Source organism: Crocodylus siamensis, chromosome 5 (assembly GCF_052110815.1).
Source record: "Crocodylus siamensis isolate JL-2025a chromosome 5, ASM5211081v1, whole genome shotgun sequence".
In the NCBI taxonomy this organism is placed as follows: domain Eukaryota; kingdom Metazoa; phylum Chordata; order Crocodylia; family Crocodylidae; genus Crocodylus; species Crocodylus siamensis.
The window spans coordinates 204,851,736-204,861,132 of NC_143399.1; the positions used below are offsets into that span (position 1 = coordinate 204,851,736).

Below are 9,397 nucleotides of genomic sequence, written 5' to 3' on the forward strand. Positions count from 1 at the left end.
GGGGGTGATCCTCCCCCTCTATGCGGCACTGGTCAGGCCGCAGCCGGAGGACTGCGTCCAGGTCTGGGCGCCGCACTTCAGGAGGGATGTCGACAGCATGGAGAGGGTCCAGAGGAGGACACTCGCATGATCAGGGGGCAGCAGGGCAGGCCCTACGAGGAGAGGCGACGGGACCTGAACCTGTGCAGCCTCCACAAGAGAAGGCTGAGGGGGATCTTGTGGCCTATTACAAACTAGTCCGGGGGGACCAGCAGGCACTGGGGGAGTCCCTGTTCTCCCGAGCACGGCCAGGAGTGACCAGGAATAATGGTCGCAAGCTTGTAGAGGGTAGATTCAGACTAGACATCAGGAGGTGCTACTTCACGGTCAGGGCGGCTAGGATCTGGAACCAACTTCCAAGAGACGTGGTGCCGGCTCCTACCCTGGGGGTCTTTAAGAGGAGGCTGGATGTACGCCTTGCTGGGGTCATTTGACCCCAGTACTCTTTGCTGCCATGGCAGGGGGTCGGACTGGATGATCTGCTCAGGTCCCTTCCGACCCGACCAAGTATGAAACTATGAAACCTCCTGAGGTCCCTTCAACCCTCATTTTCTATGACTGTGATTCATCAGGTCTGACCAGAAGAAGCCAAGCACAGCCTAGTAACAAACAGTCCATTACTTCTCAAGCTTGTCACCAATCCTGCCTTGTTCATCCTCCTGATTTCAACCTAGAGCTCTGCAATGAGCCCTGCTCAGTAAATTATGGACTAGCAGAGGTCTACGTGCAGGCTACCTCCAGAGAAGGCAAGAAACTGAAGTCCCCCAGCACAGCTGTGGACAGTTCCAGCCAGTAACACACATCGTTGACACGTGCCCTCCTTCTGACTCAATGGTGGTCTGATGACAATGAATACAGCCAACAAGAAGCTGCTGCCCGGGTCAGCAGCATAATGACTTCCTAAGGGAGATGTACAGGCCATTTTCTTATTGATTTTCTAATTAATCAGTTTGCAGAAAGACCGCTTCTGTCTTGAAAGGTACCTGTGCTGGTTTGCAGGGCTTACCAGTTCTCAAAGTCAAAGCTGCCTGAAGAGTGCTGCCAAATTATGCAATGTCATGACAAATCTCACAATATCCGCTGTCACTTTCAATGCCAGTAGTGTAAGAGAGAGATTGTAGCCACGATGGCCCAGAAATTACACCATGCAAGCATTTCTTAGGGTAATATATTTTATGGGACCAACAGTGTAATGTTTTTAATGCCCCAATTCCTGGGGGTACATGCTTATGAGAGATAAGATGATCCCACAATGGAAAAGGAAAGTTTGGAACCATGGACCCTGAAAACTGAAAAAAAAAAAAGCTACATTTTGAATGCAACATTTTTTTAAGCCAATTCCATAGATTTTGATCAGGAGCCTAGCAGTATTCCAAAAGGGACGAACCCAGAGATTTTGAATGTAACAGAATCTAACTGCAGCATTAGGATACTGCAGAAACAAGCACATGCCTAACTTGACATAATTAGAACTATAATTAGGAACAGGCTACCAGCTCTCCAGAACAGCACATGGCGGATACCCTTCTATGGAGTGCATTATGTTGATAGATCTTTTCTTTAGCTCTTTTACAGGACAGAAAACAGCTGTGAGCAGCCCAGCCTAGCTGAAATAATGACCATGCCCTACTGTATGCACCAGGGCAGTTTGAAATGCAGGTAAACTGCACTCACATGTACTTCAGCTTGGCTGGTCTACACTTGCTGGTTGCTTGGGCTGGGCACCAGTGACTGGATCTGGGGTAAACTCCCTCTGTAGACGTGGCCTTATTTTATAAAGAAGGAGACTCCCTGCTTTCCAATTCATTGAAGGCATTTTAAAAACACGATGCTCTAAAGATTTTGCTCAATACTTCAATGAACTGTTTAAAATATTGCTTGGACTGACCTCCCTTCCTTCCTCAAAGTGGGAATGCTGGCAGCTCTGCATACTTCCATACATGTGTATATGCAGCTGTACGTATACAAACACGTGCATGTATGAACAGGTTGTGTAACCAGATGAATGTGCTGTCCACCTCAATAGCTGCATATATACCCTGTAAAAGCAATCAGAAATCTTGTGGTAGAGGTGATATCTTTTATTAGACCAACTATAGTTGCAAAAAAAAAGTCTTTATTTACAAGCTTTCAGGCGGATGCACCCTTCCACAAGCAAAGGAGAATGCAAAGACTGTAAAATTTCTCTCTGGTAGAAATGAAACTTCATATTGCGCAGGAGAAATGGAGGATGGTACTTCTCCTGGGTGGAAAAGTTAATTTTATGCAAATTATGCTCAGATAAAAGTTGGGAGAATCTATTTGCCTCAAAGGTGTCTGAGGGCAAGCAGGATCTTGAATATTGCTTCTTTCTTGAAAGTAAAATTCCTTCTTGCTTGCCCTCAGACACCTCTGAGGGAAATAGACTGCTCCAACTTTTAGCCAAGCCTAATTTGCATAAAATGAACTTTTCCACCCAGGAGAATTTTTAGCACCCTCCATTTCTCCTGTGCAATATGAAGTTTCATTTCTACCTGGAAGAAAGTTTACAGTCTTTGCATTTTCCTTTGCCTGAGGAAGGGTGCATGAGCACAAAAGCTTGCAAATAAAGATTTTATTTTTGTTTGCAACTATCTAGTTCGTCAAATAAAAAATCTCCTTTACCACAAGATTTCTGATTGCCATTGCCTTTAGACCAACCCAGCAACAACCTATATACCCCGTGTGTCTTCTTTGGCAAGTCCTTGCTGACAAGGACGATTGTTTTCCACGACTGTCTTATCCATGTGTTGGAAGACAGCTGATGAGGCCTATTCAGGATGACAGACTCTACTGCAGCTCGGACAGGCGTTCGGGGTGGGTGGTACTGGATTTGGCCTGCGAGGCCTTGTATGCAGTGCGTGTGTACATAGGTGGCAAGTGGATGCCTGACTCAACCCCCAAAACAGGTGCTCTGCTCCCAGCTTCGCTAGGGCCCAGACCTCACAGCAGCCAGCGGAAGCCTACAAGGACACGTGGAAAACCATGCGCCTTCGCACGTGGCGGCGACACGCGTGCACGAGGCGGCAAGCGGCGCGCATGCGCACACTCGCTGCCGCAGCTCCTCCCGGCCGCTAGGGGACGCCGCCGCCCGTTAGAGGCACGCAGGGGGCGGGCGTGCTGACGTCACACGCGCAGCGGCACAGGACAGGCAGGAACCATGGTGGCGGCGCTGAGGGTGAGGCTGAGGGTGAGTACGGCATCCGCCGCCATCCGCGGTCGTGCTGGGCTCCGGGCCTCCCACGCCGTGCGGGGCGGGTCCCCCGGGGTTGTCCGCGGGCCGGGGCGGGTGCAGCCCCTAACGCAGCCGCCCTTTCCCTTGCGCAGATGTTGGGCCTAAACCCCCCCCCCGGTGGTGGTCGTTTTTTGGGTAAATTTTTCGTTGGGCCGTGTTTGTAAGCTTTTGGGAGGGGCGTTTGCACCCGAGAGCTTGCAAAGGCCAATTTCTGCAGCTGTTCAGTTGGTGGAATAAAAACTCTCGCCTCTGTGCAGAGAGCGCACATCCCGGAGTGCTGCCGCGACATCTCCGCAGCTGGGAGCTGGGCTGGGTGATGCACAGGTCACCGCGGGCTGCTGTGAAACCACACCGCCGGCCTAACAAAAAGGTAAAACACCAGGGTCGGGACTTGCTTCGGTGCTGAATCTTGCTTGGTGGCGCGGTTTCTTATAAGCAAGCCTTCCAGCATGGCCGGGTCTGGTGTGACCCCGCTCATTCCTGCAGTGCTTGCAAAAGCAGCCTTGAGATGGTTTGAGGCCTTGCTCCGTGCTGCTTTTGCTTTTGGAGCAAGGTTATAGAAATTTCAGACATGCCTGGCGAGACTGTGGCATCGCCTCTGAGCCGAGGCACGCACGGCGCTGGCTCCTGGGGCCGCGAGCGGCAAGCGGGCGCTTGCGATAAACGCCTCCTGGCCTCTCTGTTCTTTGGCTTGCCAGAAGTCCCGATTCCCATCTGCTCGCGTGCGTGTTGTCTAACCTGTCATTTGCTTTTCCTTTCAGATTTAGTGAATCGTCTCCTTGTCTACAGCCTGTGGCTTCCCTGCGGCGCTGCTTGAACAGAAGAGCTCGCGTTGCTGGGCTTGGTAAGGAAGCTTAAAACCCAGATGCTTGGGAAGGGAAGAGAAAGGCTTCCCCCTTCCCTTTTACTCTGTCTCGGAGCCTCCTGACGACAAACTGTTTCTGAGAGATCAGTGTCCGTTTCGTATGAACCCCAGTCAGCCAGTCAGGTCAGGCTGTGGTTTCATGTCCCCCCTGGCAGGGGGAAAAAGGCAGGTTCAGCCGAGGTGGAGTCCTAAACTCCACGCACTGCTGCTGTAGATATTCCAGGTATTTCTCAATATCGTAGTGTGCACATGTCTAATACTCAGATCCCAGGAGAGGCCTCTGCACTGCCTCTTCTCTGGGTAGGCGAGCTGGGTTCTGTAGAGTTAATTATGTGGTGCTGTAAAATTGCTGCATAGATGGACTTAAATGACCTCATGAGGTCCCTTCCAACCTTAATTTTCTAGGCTTCCCATCCCCTTACGTTTTCTCTGGCTGTGCTGCTATCATTTGATCTTCAAGTGAACTATGACCTGCTAGGTTAGGACTCATTTGTGCTGCCCTGTTCAAGCAGGTAGCCGTTTTTGGAAGGCAGGACATGTCCCGGCTTGTAGGTTCAAAGTGAAGTGGCTACACGTCAGCGAGTTGCCCCCATGCTAACCATGTGCTTAGACCTTTGATGTCCTTGGGCATAGGACAGCTGGCTCGCACTCTTTCATTGTCCCTAAATCACAGGTGGGGCTGTTAGGCTGTGCCTTCCCTGAGCTCTCTGGATTCCCGCAAGCCGTGCAGCGTGGCTGGGTCTGCCTGTGACCTTGCTCATTCCTGTAGTGCTTGCAAGAGCAACCCTGAGGTGGTTTGAGGCCTTGTTCTGCTTCCCTTTTGGGACAAGGTTACAAAAATTTCAGACATTCTGGCCTGGAGCTGCCAGTGCTGGAAGGAAGGGAGAGGAGAAGCTCTTTGGGGCAGTCTTGAATGATGAGACTGTCAGGTGGGATGATGGATCCTTGGATGAAGGCCTGAGAGGCCACATCCAATTAAGCCCCACTGGGGGCCATTTCTGCCCTGCCCTTGGGGGGCCAGGGTAGAATCTGCCTGCAGCTGAGTTGCTGGCTCCCTGCCTTCCACAGCTCACCCCGGTAAGCTATTCAAGCAGTCAGGAGGTGTTGTGGTCAGAAAGTTTTTAAGGTGTGAAGTCTGGTAGGTCTTAATGGTGGGTCTGCTCTGCAGCACAACAAACCAGCTTGAATTGTTATCAGCAGCACATGCCTTGGAGGCAGCCTGCACCCCCCCCCCCCCCCAAAGCAGTATCAGCTTGGGCTTAAAAACAAGGGTTCCTTGAATTTTAATGACAGGTTTCCTGCTAATGAGCCTCAGGATTCATGGTGCCATCCCACTTCACAAGGGCATTGCAGGGAACAGCTGTGGTCTTACCCTGAGCCCTGCCTGCTCCTGCAGCAGCAGTGCTGATCCCCTGCGGAGGCTGCTGGCTACCAAGCTGGCAGCTGCCATGTGGGAGGCGGATAGCTTGCATCTCACTTGGGTTCATCCTCCTGCGCATTTCCCGTTAAGTGGGAACCAGTTGCCATGGTAACAAGTCTGTAAGCCTTGACCGTGCCCATGTCTGTTCACTCTGCTTCAGGCCCAGATGCAAAAGCAGCACCGATGGCTCCCAATCTGACCAGCAGAACATCAGGAGACTTGACTTGAGCCAACACCCTTCGTTCCTAGGGGACGTCCTGTTCAAAGAACCAGCGTGTGCAGTGGAGTCCAGCTGACAGACTCCAGCAGCCTCTGTAACCTTCAATGAGAGCTGGCTAGTGCCTCAGAGGAAACATCTAGTGTGGGAGGCCAGTCGCTGCCATCTCTAAAGACTTTCTCGTACAGTGTCTGGGGACTAAGTCATTCCGAAGGATGTCCTGGCCCTGCCTGGTTTTGTAGCTCTGGCCTGTATCCCTGCTCCCACAGGGCATTTGACATTTGCTGACCTGAGTGTTTGAAGGAAAAAGGATGGGTGGTGGTGGAAGGGGACCTCCTTGTGCCTTCACATGGCCTTCTGCTCAGCCCTAACCTGCTGGGGACAGCCCTGTCCTGAGGAGTCACCTCAGGCTGTGCTGCTACAGCTGCTGTCAGGACAGCCACAGGAACTGGATTCTCAGTATGAGCTGGGGCTAGCAGCAGCATCCTCTGTGTAGGGCCTCTCGAGCTGCAGATGAGGCTCTTCCTCCTAGGGGAGTCCTGGTTCATGGGCCTTGAGTGTGGTGCCAGGTCTGGGAGTCGGGTGCGAGTCCTGTTGGCTGTCAGGGTGGGCTGCTGTGTATCTTGGTCCTGTTGGTGTAAGGATGGGCCTTGCCTTGGGCATTTGTCCCCTCTGATTCTGTACAAATACCAATAAACAAGTAAAGCCTGGCTTCCTGTCCTGGTTCTGAACCCAGTGGCTTCCCTCAGCCCTATCCAGGGAATGACACCCAAGCCAGGAAAGAGAGCGTCAAGAGCTGTGGTATGTCTTGTGTTGCTTTCTGCCATTGGCCTCTACTGCCTGGTGTCTGTGGAGCTCATGGGCCAGACCCCCGCAATAGCCCAAAGCCTGTCGGTGTTTAGCCCCGGTGCTGGGTTTGGGCATTGTCCCCCGGGTGGTGAATGTCTTTGTTCAGGCCCTTCCTCCCCCCTTGGTTGGTTTGATGGCATATGCTAAAGCCTCTTCTGCAGGTCCTGGTCTGACAGCACGTGCTCTGTTCTGGGGAGGCTATGAGGCCTGGCTTTGTAAAAGTGTTGCGGCAGGACTGCCTGCAAGAGCAGGAGCCTAAGCTCTAACAAGAGCTCTGCTCTGGCTTTGTATATCCTCCCCCAGCTCCCTGCAAGGCCACTCCCTGTATGGAGGAGATGCAGCCTGCACCACAGCTTCTTGCTAACTGAGCTGCCAGGCAGCATGACGCTCCTGGGGGTGGCTTGCCCCAGGGTTCCTGCCACCACAGCTTCCCTGTGGCAGTGTGGTATCACGCACCTGTGCTGACTGGGGAACTCTGGGCTCTAGCTTACATGCAAGCTGCCTTCCTTCCCAGTGGGCGAAACCAGCTTCTCCGTTTGCTCAAGACAGCCTCTTTGGCTCAGCACCACCCCAGGCATCCAGTTCTGGCTCCCTGCTCTCAGCAGGGGCTGTTGTGTAGTTGCCCTCAGAGCTGCTGCGTTTCAGTCTTCTGCGCCCACACAGGTCACTAAAGGCAGGATGACCTTCCTTTACAGGGGAATGAATCACTCCCTGATACCTCTGGGAGAAGCAGCTAGATTGATAACTAGGCTTGAGCGGATGTCCCTGTGTGTGGCAGTGTGGAGTAAGCCCCATATGGTAGCGGGAGCTGGGAGCCTGAGTTGCCAGTCCCAGTTCTGCCACCACCTCCCTTTTTGCCTATAGCCAAGTTCCTTAAGGCCTGACTTCTCTGAGGTGCCATGCTTCTAGTACTCCTGTTGTCAGTGGGGAGCTTAGGCCCCTTGCTTCCCTTGTGTGGGTCTGACTTGCCAGCAGCACCCTCGTGCTCTCTCTGGGCCATGCTGGGCTTTTTGGTATGTTGAGGACTGAATACATGGCAGCCAGTGGGCCTTTCCAGGTGCTGTGCACACTCATCTGCTCAGGCATGGCTGTAGCAGACTCAGCTCCCACAGAGAAGCACCCCAATGGCTGGCTGACTCGCGCTGTCCCCACCCCACAGCCCTGCTGGCGTGGGAGCTCAGAAACCCTATGAAACTGGTGGGAACTTGAGTCCTCCCAACCCTGGGACCCAGCTCTGGGTCAGGTCAGGGGAGCCACAGAGCCAGGAAATGGCCCATCATACGAGTGGGCAGGAAACCCCACAGAGTTGTCCAGGGGTTGGAAGTGTAGGAGTTCAGAAACCACCCCTTGGGCTTCAGTGCTTTCTTTGGCTTGCTTGTCTTGCAGAGTACTGTGCAGCTACTGCTTGGGTGGCTTCTGATCTGGACACTCCTCTGTGCTCAACTGAAACCTTTAAAATATTTAGCAGCCAGCAATATGGTTCCTTTCCCCAAGACAGCTGAGCTGAAGGTGCCTTGCTTGGGAGAGGTCACCTGCAGATAAGGATGGTGCATGTACAACCCCACATTGCTCCAAAACCAGCATTTGGAGCACCTCAAATTAAGGCTGTTTGGACCCAGGCTTTTGCATCACATAAAGCCTGAATCCAGGACCGCAATCCATATCTAACCTGTCCTTGTTTAAACCTGTGAACCATTTCTGTTCTAACTAAAAATATCCCTCTTGATCTGGAATCTGTGGCTGGAGACAACGTGGGGAGTCTCAGGCAAAATTATCTTTGCTTCTGAAGGTGCTTTTTTTATCCTGTTTGTGGTGTGCTTAACCCTTTGGGTCCCTGCCTCCCATTGTTGGATTTTCTGGGGGATTTGTAAGTTGAGGTCTCTGTTTGCAGTTACTGACTTCTGTTCAGCAGGGAAACATGGTTTTTCCTGAAACTGGACTTGACAACATGGGGCTCAAGTCCATCCTCGGGCTGGGCTGGGGGTCCGCGGGTGGTCTGCATTGTCCGGAGCGCGACCAGGGTGGTCAGAGCTGTTGTCCATTCCTGCCTAATGCTGGGGTGAAGCAGGAGCCCTGATGGCAGGTTGGGGAGCAGAATTCCCATGGGACTTGCCCCTCTGCCCCGAGGGAAGCCCGGCAGCCGGCACATCCCAGCGTGGTAGTTACCCAGACTTCCCCCAGTGATGTCAGCGGGAGCTGGGATGCGGTCCCTACTTCCAGTTTCAGGCTGGCTGGGCTGGGCTGCTGGCTGAGCTGAGCTGAGCTGAGCTGAGCAGGGCGGCTGCATCTCGCTCACCGGCAGCAGGTCCTCACCCCAGAGTTGGAAGCAGCAGCCCTGGCAGAGCCCGGGTGCATGCCCTGGGTCAACTTCTATGCAAGGCCAATGTATAATCAGAACAATATGATATGTAGCTGCCTGTAGGTAGGGGTGCTGACCTCTGGATCGAGCAGTCCTCCTATATCCCCTGATCCTTAGCTTCCTTAAAAGGGAGCGTGCGAACAATGGTGTTGAGAGTCCAGTCCTCCTCAACGGGCCCCACACAGCTGCCCCAGATGGGGTCAGTACCTCGCACCCTGCGGATGCATCCCTATTTGGACATACCCTGGCATGGACTGCAGCAGCAGCCAGCCTGTGCTGAGGATACAGGAGGGGGCCAAGCAGGGCTGGGTCAGGGCCAGGGTTTGGACTAGATTGACCTCAGGCTTTACCTGACAGAAGTGATGAGCTGGGCCCCCCTGCACCCTGTTCGGACC

General features: G+C 53.1%; 1 long non-coding RNA gene and 2 other non-coding genes across 3 annotated transcripts; all 3 read left to right on the top strand.

Annotated features, from left to right (window-relative positions):
• Positions 1-3,167: 3,167 nt before the first annotated feature.
• Positions 3,168-6,504, top strand: LOC149865191 (uncharacterized). Its single transcript, XR_016442412.1, has 4 exons — positions 3,168-3,247; positions 3,550-3,662; positions 4,054-4,136; positions 5,738-6,504. It is a non-coding gene; the product is annotated as an uncharacterized LOC149865191 (long non-coding RNA).
• LOC149865192 (small nucleolar RNA SNORA9) lies at positions 3,726-3,867 on the top strand. The gene has a single exon (XR_016442820.1). It is a non-coding gene; the product is annotated as a small nucleolar RNA SNORA9 (small nucleolar RNA).
• Positions 4,873-5,009, top strand: LOC149865193 (small nucleolar RNA SNORA9). The gene has a single exon (XR_016442822.1). It is a non-coding gene; the product is annotated as a small nucleolar RNA SNORA9 (small nucleolar RNA).
• Positions 6,505-9,397: the final 2,893 nt, after the last annotated feature.